The sequence below is a fragment of the Oncorhynchus keta genome, chromosome 9 (genome assembly GCF_023373465.1).
Source record: "Oncorhynchus keta strain PuntledgeMale-10-30-2019 chromosome 9, Oket_V2, whole genome shotgun sequence".
Taxonomy (NCBI): Eukaryota; Metazoa; Chordata; class Actinopteri; order Salmoniformes; family Salmonidae; genus Oncorhynchus; species Oncorhynchus keta.
In genome coordinates, this window is record NC_068429.1 from 13,229,684 (window position 1) to 13,242,501 (window position 12,818).

At 42.6% G+C, this 12,818-nt stretch overlaps 2 protein-coding genes across 2 annotated transcripts in view; one reads left to right on the plus strand and one right to left on the minus strand.

Moving 5' to 3' along the window:
• Positions 1–12,818, minus strand: part of LOC118387281 (E3 ubiquitin-protein ligase MARCHF3-like) — a 441,656-nt gene that overhangs the window by 117,490 nt on the left and 311,348 nt on the right. The gene's annotated exons all lie outside the window — the stretch shown is intronic.
• The window catches only part of megf10 (multiple EGF-like-domains 10), a 99,995-nt gene that overhangs the window by 36,940 nt on the left and 50,237 nt on the right, over positions 1–12,818 (plus strand). The window lies entirely within an intron of this gene.

Consider the following 12,818-nt stretch of genomic DNA (forward strand, 5'->3'; position numbering starts at 1 on the left):
CACACACACATAGATAGAGAGTAACACACACGCAGGCACAAAGACAAACACACACACACAGAGAAAGAGAGAGAGAGAGACAGAGAGGGAAACACACACACACACACACACACTAACAGGCGTTTTGTCTCTCAGCTCGCACATAGTGTGACTCTCTCAGACCCTACTGCCAATACACACTTCCTCCCTCACACACACCAGGCTCATCCACCCCTCTGATCTCATTTGGGCACACTTGGGTTTGCTTTTATCTTGAACGTCCGTATTTGTTACGACGTGAATGTGACATGGGTGAAGTCACCCTATTTTTGTTAGTCTGGAACCGCTTTGATGTAAAAATATGGACGTGACACCCCTTCAGCCACGTTGTTTGTACCCTGATCCACAGCTGCAGACAAAGTGGGGACACCGTGTGTGTCAGCATCCCAAATGGCACCCTATTTCCTATGTCGTGCACTACTTTTGACCAGGGGCCTATGGACTTTTTGCTAGGTAGTGCACTACATAGTGAACAGGGGGCCATTTGGGACACTTGCCTGTGAGTTGTGAGATTGCCAGGTCTTCTTCTATGTGCTCTGTCTGAAAGGCATCACACTTCAAGGCCTTTGTCTTTGTTAGCCAAATGGCAGGGCAGAACTTCCACTCACTGCCTTCTCTTTCAAGATGGCCAGCATGACTGCCCTTGGAGTTATAGCATGCAATCAGCGACACCTATCTCCTTATAAATATAGCTTATTTTAGATTGTCATTTGAGGAACTTTGGGATGAAGTTTAGATTATGAAATATTTGGGTTTTTAGACTTGTTTTCTTGATCTAGAATGAATGTAGAGCAAATTGTGTAGGGGGGGGGATAAGTGATGTTATCAGATTAAAAAGTATCCTCTTTCAGTCTCTATTGAAACAGGTGTAAGGAGTCTATGAGCCCTGTGTGTGTCTGTGTCTGTGTGCATAATGCATGGGTGTGTGTAAGTGTGTATGCGACTGTGCGTGCGTGAGCCTCCACACATGTGTGCGTCTATGATTATATTAGGTGCTCAAGCATTGCTCCCCCGCTGTCTCCAGTGTCCATCGTTTAATAAAGGGGCTTATTGTTGTGTCTGGAGGCTGGGACCTTATTGTTGTGTCTGGAGCCTGGGAATCCCTAAGGACCTGAACAGGCCTGACTAATCTGTCTGATGGTGGGGAACCAGATCCTAATATCACTAGTCTGGGATCTGACTGGCTAACTGGACCAATGGTAAAAGGTAAGGAGATATGGCCATAGATAGGCTTGTAGCACTATATTACTTAAAACCACTTGTGCCTTACCTAATGGGATCAAAGTGCACACATTTCTCCAAAGTTGCCCTGTTAAATGAAAATGAAAATGTTATTGTTACTGCTAGGCTATTCCTAGGCTATTCCTGGGCTATTCCTAGGCTATTCCTGGGCTATTCCGAGGCTATTCCTGGGATATTCCTAGGCTATTCCTAGGCTATTCCTGGGCTATTCCGAGGCTATTCCTGGGCTATTCCTAGGCTATTCCTAGGCTATTCCTGGGCTATTCCTAGGCTATTCCTAGGCTATTCCTGGGCTATTCCTAGGCTATTCCTGGGCTATTCCTGGGCTATTCCTAGACTATTCCTGGGCTATTCCTAGGCTATTCCTGGGCTATTCCTGGGCTATTCCTAGGCTATTCCTGGGCTATTCCTAGGCTATTCCTGGGCTATTCCTGGGCTATTCCTGGGCTATTCCTAGGCTATTCCTGGGCTATTCCTGGGCTATTCCTAGGCTATTCCTGGGCTATTCCTGGGCTATTCCTAGACTATTCCTGGGCTATTCCTAGGCTATTCCTGGGCTATTCCTAGGCTATTCCTGGGCTATTCCTGGGCTATTCCTAGGCTATTCCTGGGCTATTCCTAGACTATTCCTGGGCTATTCCTGGGCTATTCCTGGGCTATTCCTAGATTATTCCTGGGCTATTCCTAGGCTATTCCTAGACTATTCCTAGACTATTCCTAGGCTATTCCTAGACTATTCCTAGACTATTCCTAGGCTATTCCTGGGCTATTCCTGGGCTATTCCTAGACTATTCCTGGGCTATTCCTAGGCTATTCCTGGGCTATTCCAGGAATTACCTTTTTACACTTTACCTTTATTTACATTTAAGTCATTTAGCAGATGCTCTTATGCAGAGCAAACATATATAAGCAGGAATCATTTTTGTAAAGTTATGTTTTGTTAGAATTTGGAATTATTTTGACAGTATGAGAATGATATCATTCCGTGAGTATTACACAGCCACGGTGAGGGGTCCTTACTGGCCGTTGGTCTGCGCCTGGGGCCACCACACGTGCTCCTATGATTACTGTAACTAATCTGTATTGACTGCTTGGTTCATGGATCAATAAGAGTAGCCCAGGATAGCCCCTCAGGCCCACCCCTGGTGGGTGTGTTTGTTAACAGCTGATTAGCTCAAAGTCTGTTTTCACCCAAACCATCCAATGAGTCAACTTGTTTTATTAGATCGATGGACATGGGAGAGACTGATGAGGAATGTTTTCAGTTATTTGTTGTCTGTGAAAACACGGTAATATCTCTATTTGGAATGCAGTATATTTTGTTTTGCTGTGTCTTCTAAAAGCATGCTGTTTCAGGATATAGTCGCTTTGTACGATAAATAATATAGCAATATATAATAATTGTGGTGTAATCTACCCAAATATCCATCTTACTGCTTTGAGATCAGAGTCAACTCATTGAGTGGAACGGTCTAAGGCTAAGCCAACCAGTCGTGTTGAGAATGAATATCCATTTCCTTTTTAAAACCAGGTCTGAGCTGCATTCAGTCTCTGTTTTGGGGGCCCCCCTTGAGCCAGTCTCTCAAAGGGGGTGTGGGGTGTGCAGTCTCGTGCAGTATCCTAGTACCCTATTCAATATCCCTCTAAGTAATATGACTTTTCATTTCCTCTTGAGCCTTAAAAGCCAGACTTATTGTTGCCTCTAGTTTACGGATCAACGGACCCCAACAATATGTCTGAGGCTTGTTTTTGCTGTGTGGAGTTCAAGAACAAGAGGAAAAGGGAGTACGCTAAATCTCTTTCTTAGATTAAAAAGGAAGTGTGGGAAGAATGAAAGAGAGAAATTGTAAGGATGGTAATGTAGGAAATAACCCGAGGGTCTAGCTCTTGTGATTTCATGGTAGACACATGACATCAACAACCCAACAACCCAAGATACTCAGGAGGGACTGTTTCATTTTGTCCATGACTCTTGACTTGTCTCTTATCTATTCACTGGTTTTAACATAAAACCTTTCAAAAGACCTTAACTCAATGACCCCCTCAGAAAATGAAGCGATGCTAACCACTACTTAGCGCCACTACCTAGCGCTCAACGCCACTCAGACGATTTGTATCAAATGTATGAAAACAATCTAACCTTTAAATGAAGCACTAATACCCAGCTGTTTTCGAATATCCCCTTTCAATTCCAAGACCCCACAATTCACAGAAACCTCCCTGTCTCTTGGAAAATAAAAGGTATTAATACCTTGCGCTGAAACTCCATATCCACACAACGGCTTGGTCATAAAGTGTCAGGCTTTTGTTTACGAGACAGGAGAGAGTTAGTTAGTTAGCTCAGAGGAGCCTGTTTGGCTGGTGTGGATTATATGCTGTATTAGGATCATCTAGGGCAGTCTGGGCACACACAGTGAGGAACAATCAGACACACACAGCTGAAGCCATTAGTCTGGAAACAGTGTGTCAGGTGTTAGGTTTATGTGGGTTGGCTTTTAACATGGAGATGGAGGTTGTGTTCCAAATGGCACCCTATTTCCTATTTCACTACTTTTGACTACAACCCTATGGGCCCTGGTCAAAAGTAGTGCACTGAATAGGGTGCCATATGGGATGCACTGTAGCCTATTGTGGCTCCTCTTTATGTTGAACTGTACTTCACTTGGGAAATGATAAGCCTGCAATAGGGAATTTACAATAGCTGTCGGTCTCCTCTTATACTTTCATACTTGATATATGCTTGATTTAACAGGTGTTGTTTTAAGTTATTACTTTACAGCAATGGTTGAATATATATTTCTATATTTTCGGTATTGAACTTGGCTTGAGTGGCTTAGAGTTTGTACACCTAAACCCCAAAAATGTGCAGGAAAGAATTTGGTTCAATCTGGTTAAATCAACATTGTTTCCACGTCATTTTAACAACAAAAAGTCTATGTGATGATGTTGAATAAATGTGGAAAACTAATTGGATTTGCAAAAAGTCATCAATGTAAAGGAATTGCATATTTTTTTACACCACTTTTAACCAACATGTAATTGGTGATTTTTTGTTGTTGTTAAATTCACTTTGAATTCACGTTACTTAACAACTCAACCAAATTTAAATCTAAGAGACTGTAACATTAGAGAATCCCAGTAGTAAGTGTGTTTACTGTACAACTCCAACAGTTCACTTGATATACAGTGAGTGTACAAAACATTAGGAACACCCTCCTAATATTGTACCTGGCAACTACTACCATACCAGTTCAAAGGCACTTCGATCTGTTGTCCTGCCCGTTCACCCTCTGGATGGCACACATACACAATCCATGTCTCTATTGTCTCAAGGCTTAAAAATCCTTCTTTAACCTGTCTCCTCCACTTCATCTACACTGATTGAAGTGGATTTAACAAGTGACACCAATAAGGGATCATAGCTTTCACCTGGATTCACCTGGTCAGTCTATGTCATGGAAAGAGCAGGTGTTCCATTTGGTACACTCAGTGTATATAATGACATAAACATAGTACCAGCCCTAGGACATCTATCCAGCCATGTACCCAGGCTGTACCCAAACCGAGGGAGACAAATAACTTCAAATGCCTTGCCAATGCCATTTCTGAGCTGTCCAGCTTGAGTATCTCACTGGAGTATCCCACGGAAGTTAATTGTCATGGTCGAATCCTTGGAAACACACACACACACACACACACAGAGTGAGAGAGGGGTCAGAGGGAGAGAGGGTGAGTGTTTAAGAGAAAGAAAGGGGGAGGGGAGAGAAAGAAAACATAATATACCCTCTTTAACTCACTCACACAATAATGTGGAAATGTTGAGGAATTGTACAGATGTCGTCTCTTAGCTGGGATTCCTCTGTATGACTGTTCCCATGAGCCTTGTGGGCTGACACACTGTGCAGGGCTCTGCATGGAAGAGTGGGCGATCTTAGAGGCATGGAAAAACACTCCCTCCCTCCATCCCGCTCTCTCTTTTTCTGTCTTTCTTTCTCCCTCTTTCTCTCCCTCCCTCCTTCCATCCCTCCCTTCTTCCGTCCCTCACTCTTGGTCTGGGGCAAAGTCTGGGCCAACTCTCGACAAATAGCATGTCAAATTACTGGGCAATGGTTTTTTCTCTGTAACTGACACTTTTTCAAGAGGATTGCTCTGTCTCTTAGAAGCTCTCTGGATTATTTTTAGATTGGGTTGTAAAACTTGAGTTTGTTTTTGACAGGATAATTTGGTCTGATTTCCATAGGTAGAGGAAAAATGACTTTTAGTCAAGAATAGTAAAGATAAGTAAAGTAAAGAGGTTGATTATAGGAGTTCCTGCCGCCTGTTGCCGACCACTGGCCTAGATTTTGTCCATTGCATGTGGTCTGTATGTATTGCCAATCACTGATTGCTTGTGTTTTCTAAGCAATGAACTGCTTTATTCGTGTAATCAACATAATATATGTCAATAACAGAACATCTTGATCCAATTTCTGGAACAAACAACCTCATGACCAAACCCCCAATGCTTAGTGTGTCTCTTGTCTTTGGGTCATATGTGCTGAGTCTTGAATAAAAGGGAACAGTTTGTCCCAAGGCTCGACAATGAGGAGCCCTTCAGGTTTTCTAGTGGGACATTTCTATCTAGGTCAGGTTGAACCATAACCCTTTATATCTAGGTCAGGTTGAACCCTAACCCTTTCTATTTAGATCAGGTTGCACAAAGATACCAGAGTCCCACAGTAAATGCGAGAGGAGGTTTCTCTGCAAAATTGACTTTTTCTCTATTTCTCTCTACCTTGCCCTCGCTCTCTTATTTCTTTCTTAATCTCTCCCTCTTTCTTTCTGTCTCTCTTTCTCTCTCTCTCTCTCTCTCCGCACCCACTGCCCACACTGTGTGATACTGTGTAAAACACAGCACTTTAGCCCGCAGCTAAGCAGCGCACTTTTCGCCAGCAGGCCAAAATGGAAAGAGGCTAATGCAGGATCCAATATGGCAGCCGTTAAGTGGTTGAGCCAAGAAGACTCCTGGTTTCCTGGTTTTAGCTGTGTCAGAGAGAAACTGTGGTTGGGGTACAGCATAGTTCTTGGTTGGCGCATGTCCAGCGCCACATGAGGGTCATGCTGTTTGGCTCAGCTCAGTGTTAAAGGATACTCTTCCTGTCGCTCCATAGTGAAGGATGAGGTTGCATGAAATGGGTGTGAAATTCCAACCATGGTAATATATGATACATTGACTTTGGTTATAAAATGCTTAAAAGTTAGTGGTTGGTGGCAGTGGCTTTGTAAAGTAAGTAATTTAGCAATTTGGATGAACTATCACTGTAAGTGCTGACTTCAGGGCGGTGTGTATTTTTTTCCTTTTTATGGGTAAGGGTATAGGATAGAGAAAGGATTCTAGATCTGAATTTAATTGTACCTTGAACAGTTCTCAATCATGTCTGGTATCAGTCTAACCTTATTATCACTGTTGAGCAATATGACTGGTCTCCAGTTGACTCGTTATGGTGTATGGATTACTGTACATTCAGACAGCTCAATGTTTGGCCAGATGTTTGTCTGGAACTCTGGACAGGACATTTTCCATCATCTCCGGAAATGTTACAGGTAGTAAAGGATCATCTACAGAAGACCCAGAACTCCTACAATGATATTGTAGACGCATAAGCTGAATTTCAGTCAGTGACGCATTTTAGGTCAGATGGCTGTCGAAGGCTTGTTTGACTTTGAAAGTGCATACTTCCTATAAATTGGAGAAAAATATTTGTGAAAATATCCGATGTTAAGAGGACGGATTCACGAGGTGCTAGTGGTTTTTACTGCTCTGGAAATAGCTTGAGATAAACAGCTGGTTGGTTTTATACGGTCAGTCCAGCTTGTGTAACTGTGTAGCTGTGGAGGAAGGATAGGGTGGGTGAAAAGAACTGTGAAGAAGAACTGATTTTAAGTGGTTTCGCCGACTCATACACATTTTTGGGTCAGACTATAATTAATGCATTCTAATTGTATGGTCATACTATGACTATGGGGACTTTCCTTGTGAAAAGGGGGAGGGGTGTGAGCACAACACACCTATTGAGTACACCATCACCATCACGCACACACACACATACCCTTCAACCTCCACACACACCCAGTCAACGATGTCATCGTTCACCCAAACACAGTACATTTTACGGCCCATTTTAAGGCGTGAGGCTTCCACTCGCATCCTCTCATCAGACCTCTTCATGCTTTAATCAGGGCAGCCATAACACGTGTGGCCGAGGAGGTCGGCCTCAATCTAATACCACACCACACATGGGAAAGGGAAGGTCTTTACTGTTTATGTGCCTGGTTGGCAGACACCCTTCAACCACACTCTAGTTTCTGACGTCGTGGGTAAAGACGTCAAGAAGCAATGAGGGTTCATTTTGATTCAATCCGGGAGTGGGACTTGTACTGTAACTAGTACAATGATGATGCCTTATATACATGTTGATGTAGTTGATGATTTCTGATTCTTTATAGCGGTAAAGTAAGTTTACTGTTACAGCCCACTGGGCACAGACGTCAATTCAACATCTATTCCACGTTGGTTCAACATAATTGAATTGAAATGATGTGGAAACAACATTGATTCAACCAGTGTGTGCCCAGTGGGAGGTATCCAAAACAAGTGTCGAAAGTAACCTGACGAAGCTACAGGCAACTGCCAAAATATAGTAAATATCAACATAAAGTGTCTTAATAGGGCGTTGAGCCACTATGAGCCAGAACAGCTTCAACGCACCTTGGCATAAATTCTACAACTGTCTAACTGTTGGAGGGATGCGACACCATTATTCCATAAAATATTCCATCATTTTGTGTTTTGTCATCCTATGGGGCATAGCCATGGTAGCCAAAATGATGGCCTGCCCAGCATTTTTATACATGACCCTAAGTATGATGGGATGTTAATTAATTGCTTAATTAACTCAGGAACCACAGCTGTGTGGAAGTACCTGCTTTCAATATACTTTGTATCCCTAATTCAATTGAGTGTTAGCATTATTTTGGCAATTACCTGTACTGTACATGTGTTGTTCCTTTATGCACCTTACAATGAAATAAATTAAATAGAATGAAGCTAAGGCCGGTTGTCTTCTTTAGTGTGATGTTATTTACTTTTTTTTTACACCTAGTTGGATACCTAGTTGGATACCTAGTTAGATACCTAGTTAGATACCTAGTTGGATACCTAGTTAGATACCTAGTTAGATACCTAGTTGGATACCTAGTTAGATACCTAGTTAGATACCTAGTTGGATACCTAGTTAGATACCTAGTTAGATACCTAGTTGGATACCTAGTTGGATACCTAGTTGGATACCTAGTTAGATACCTAGTTAGATACCTAGTTAGATACCTAGTTGGATACCTAGTTGGATACCTAGTTGGATACCTAGTTGGATACCTAGTTAGATACCTAGTTGGATACCTAGTTAGATACCTAGTTAGATACCTAGTTGGATACCTAGTTGGATACCTAGTTAGATACCTAGTTGGATACATAGTTGGATATCTAGTTGGATAGATAGTTGGATAGATAGTTGGATACATAGTTAGATACATAGTTGGATATCTAGTTGGATAGATAGTTGGATACCTAGTTGGATACCTAGTTAGATACCTAGTTGGATAGACAGTTGGATACCTAGTTAGATACATAGTTGGATATCTAGTTGGATACCTAGTTGGATACCTAGTTAGATACCTAGTTAGATACCTAGTTGGATACCTAGTTTGATACCTAGTTAGATAACTAGTTAGATACCTAGTTAGATACCTAGTTGGATACCTAGTTAGATACCTAGTTAGATACCTAGTTAGATACCTAGTTAGATACCTAGTTGGATACCTAGTTAGATACCTAGTTGGATACCTAGTTAGATACCTAGTTGGATACCTAGTTAGATACCTAGTTGGATACCTAGTTGGATACCTAGTTGGATACCTAGTTGGATACCTAGTTGGATACCTAGTTAGATACCTAGTTAGATACCTAGTTGGATACCTAGTTAGATACCTAGTTGGATACCTAGTTAGATACCTAGTTAGATACCTAGTTGGATACCTAGTTGGATACCTAGTTAGATACATAGTTGGATATCTAGTTGGATAGATAGTTGGATAGATAGTTGGATACCTAGTTGGATACCTAGTTAGATACCTAGTTGGATAGACAGTTGGATACCTAGTTAGATACATAGTTGGATATCTAGTTGGATAGATAGTTGGATAGACAGTTGGATACCTAGTTAGATACATAGTTGGATATCTAGTTGGATAGATAGTTGGATAGATAGTTGGATACATAGTTAGATACATAGTTGGATACCTAGTTGGATAGATAGTTGGATACCTAGTTGGATACCTAGTTAGATACCTAGTTGGATAGACAGTTGGATACCTAGTTAGATACATAGTTGGATATCTAGTTGGATAGATAGTTGGATAGATAGTTGGATACCTAGTTGGATACCTAGTTGGATACATAGTTGGATACCTAGTTGGATAGATAGTTGGATACATAGTTGGATAGATAGTTGGATACCTAGTTGGATAGATAGTTGGATACATAGTTGGATACCTAGTTGGATAGATAGTTGGATAGATAGTTGGATACCTAGTTGGATAGATAGTTGGATACCTAGTTAGATACCTAGTTGGATACCTAGTTGGATACCTAGTTAGATACCTAGTTGGATACCTAGTTGGATACCTAGTTGGATACCTAGTTGGATAGATAGTTGGATACCTAGTTGGATAGATAGTTGGATACCTAGTTAGATACCTAGTTGGATAGATAGTTGGATACCTAGTTGGATACCTAGTTGGATAGATAGTTGGATACCTAGTTGGATACCTAGTTGGATACCTAGTTGGATACCTAGTTGGATACATATTTGGATACATAGTTGGATACATAGTTGGATAGATAGTTGGATACCTAGTTAGATACCTAGTTGGATACCTAGTTGGATACCTAGTTGGATACCTAGTTAGATACCTAGTTGGATACCTAGTTGGATACCTAGTTGGATAGATAGTTGGATACCTAGTTGGATAGATAGTTGGATAGATAGTTGGATACATAGTTGGATACATAGTTGGATAGATAGTTGGATACCTAGTTAGATACCTAGTTGGATACCTAGTTAGATACCTAGTTGGATACCTAGTTAGATACCTAGTTGGATACCTAGTTGGATACCTAGTTGGATAGATAGTTGGATACCTAGTTGGATAGATAGTTGGATACATAGTTGGATAGATAGTTGGATACCTAGTTGGATAGATAGTTGGATAGATAGTTGGATACCTAGTTGGATAGATAGTTGGATACCTAGTTGGATAGATAGTTGGATACCTAGTTGGATAACTAGTTGGATACCTAGTTGGATACCTAGTTGGATACCTAGTTAGATACCTAGTTGGATACCTAGTAGTAACTACTGACCACTTGCTGTCTATCTTTGTTTGGGCTCACTAGTACAGATGCCTGTCTTTAAGATTGTCCCGCTCTCAACTCTAAACTCTGTCGATCTCCACACTGCTAAAGAGAGGCCTCTTTCTCTGAGACTAAGCTCTGAGTTTATACAGTTCATTTTTAATGAAGGGTTTGCCAGTGAAAGTAAACCTGTGTTCTCTCATATTTCCCCCAAGTCATTACCAGACCCCTTAGGGCAACCATGAGGGCAGTACCCTAACCTTGACCCAACCATGAGCGCAGTACCCTAACCCAACTATGAGGGCAGTACCCTAACATTAACCCAACTATGAGGGCAGTACCCTAACATTAACCCAACTATGAGAGCAGTACCATAACCCTAACCCAACCGTGAGAGCAGTACCCTAACATTAACCCAACCATGAGGGCAGTACCCTAACATTAACCCAACCATGAGAGCAGTACCATAACCCTAACCCAACCATGAGGGCAGTACCCTAACCCTAACCCAACCATGAGAGCAGTACCCTAACATTAACCCAACCATGAGGGCAGTACCCTAACATTAACCCAACCATGAGAGCAGTACCATAACCCTAACCCAACCATGAGGGCAGCACCCTAACCCTAACCCAACAATGAGAGCAGTACCATAACCCTAACCCAACCATGAGGGCAGTACCCTAACTCTAACCCAACCATGAGGGCAGTACCCTAACCCAACCATGAGGGCAGTACCCTAACCCAACCATGAGGGCAGTACCCTAACCCAACCATGAGGGCAGTACCCTAACCTTGACCCAACCATGAGGGCAGTACCCTAACCCAACTATGAGGGCAGTACCCTAACATTAACCCAACCGTGAGAGCAGTACCATAACCCTAACCCAACCGTGAGGGCAGTACCTTAACCCTAACCCAACCGTGAGAGCAGTACCCTAACATTAACCCAACCATGAGGGCAGTACCCTAACATTAACCCAACCATGAGAGCAGTACCATAACCCTAACCCAACCATGAGGGCAGTACCTTAACCCTAACCCAACCATGAGAGCAGTACCCTAACATTAACCCAACCATGAGGGCAGTACCCTAACATTAACCCAACCATGAGATCAGTACCATAACCCTAACCCAACCATGAGGGCAGTACCCTAACCCTAACCCAACCATGAGAGCAGTACCATAACCCTAACCCAACCATGAGGGCAGTATCCTAACCCTAACCCAACCATGAGGGCAGTACCCTAACCCTAACCCAACCATGAGGGCAGTACCCTAACCCAACCATGAGGGCAGTACCCTAACCCAACCATGAGGGCAGTACCCTAACCCAACCATGAGGGCAGTACCCTAACCCAACCATGAGGGCAGTACCCTAACATTAACCCAACCATGAGGGCAGTACCCTAACATTAACCCAACCATGAGAGCAGTACCATAACCCTAACCCAACCATGAGGGCAGTACCCTAACCCTAACCCAACCATGAGAGCAGTACCATAACCCTAACCCAACCATGAGGGCAGTATCCTAACCCTAACCCAACCATGAGGGCAGTACCCTAACCCTAACCCAACCATGAGGGCAGTACCCTAACCCAACCATGAGGGCAGTACCCTAACCCAACCATGAGGGCAGTACCCTAACCCAACCATGAGGGCAGTACCCTAACCCAACCATGAGGGCAGTACTCTAACCCTACCATAAGGGAAGTTCCCTTACGAGTACTGCCGTAATCGTAGAAACATAGAAACGTGTTTCACAGAAGATGAAAGACAACTAGAATAAACACGTGGTTACAGAGAGAATGTGAGTTTCCTCCAGTTCAGCAGAGAACCTACGTTTGAGAGGCAAGAGAAAGCTGGGTCGTGTTCATTTGGCACCAAACAGCAGAAAACAGACTGAAACAGGGAGGCATTACCTGGACTTGTCCAATGAGAAATTATTATTTTTGTTTTCTGTTGCTATTGTGCTCGCTAATGAACAGGACCCTGTTGAAACAGATAAAAGGAGGATTAAAGATTTGTGATTCCACTCAGCTACTCAGATTTTTAATAGGAGCGGTCTTGAGTGTGGTAGGCT